This window comes from Penaeus monodon, chromosome 30, assembly GCF_015228065.2.
Source record: "Penaeus monodon isolate SGIC_2016 chromosome 30, NSTDA_Pmon_1, whole genome shotgun sequence".
Lineage (NCBI taxonomy): Eukaryota > Metazoa > Arthropoda > Malacostraca > Decapoda > Penaeidae > Penaeus > Penaeus monodon.
The window spans coordinates 32,092,602-32,092,811 of record NC_051415.1 but is presented as its reverse complement, the minus strand read 5'-3'; positions in this window follow the sequence as shown (position 1 = coordinate 32,092,811).

The window sequence follows — 210 nt, the reverse complement described above, 5'->3', positions numbered from 1 at the left end:
TGTAGGACTACTAGAATTAGCCTTTTAATCACGCCAACCACGCGAGGAAGGCTGATACAAGGAAAAAAAACTCATGGGATGCTGGGAAATAAATAGAAGGTTGAAAGAGATGCTTAACCCCTTAGGTATATTGGAATAATAAATTAACGCAAGATGGTAAAAGTGTCGCTCTTTGTGGGTGCTACTTATAATGAAGATTCGTACTTTTTG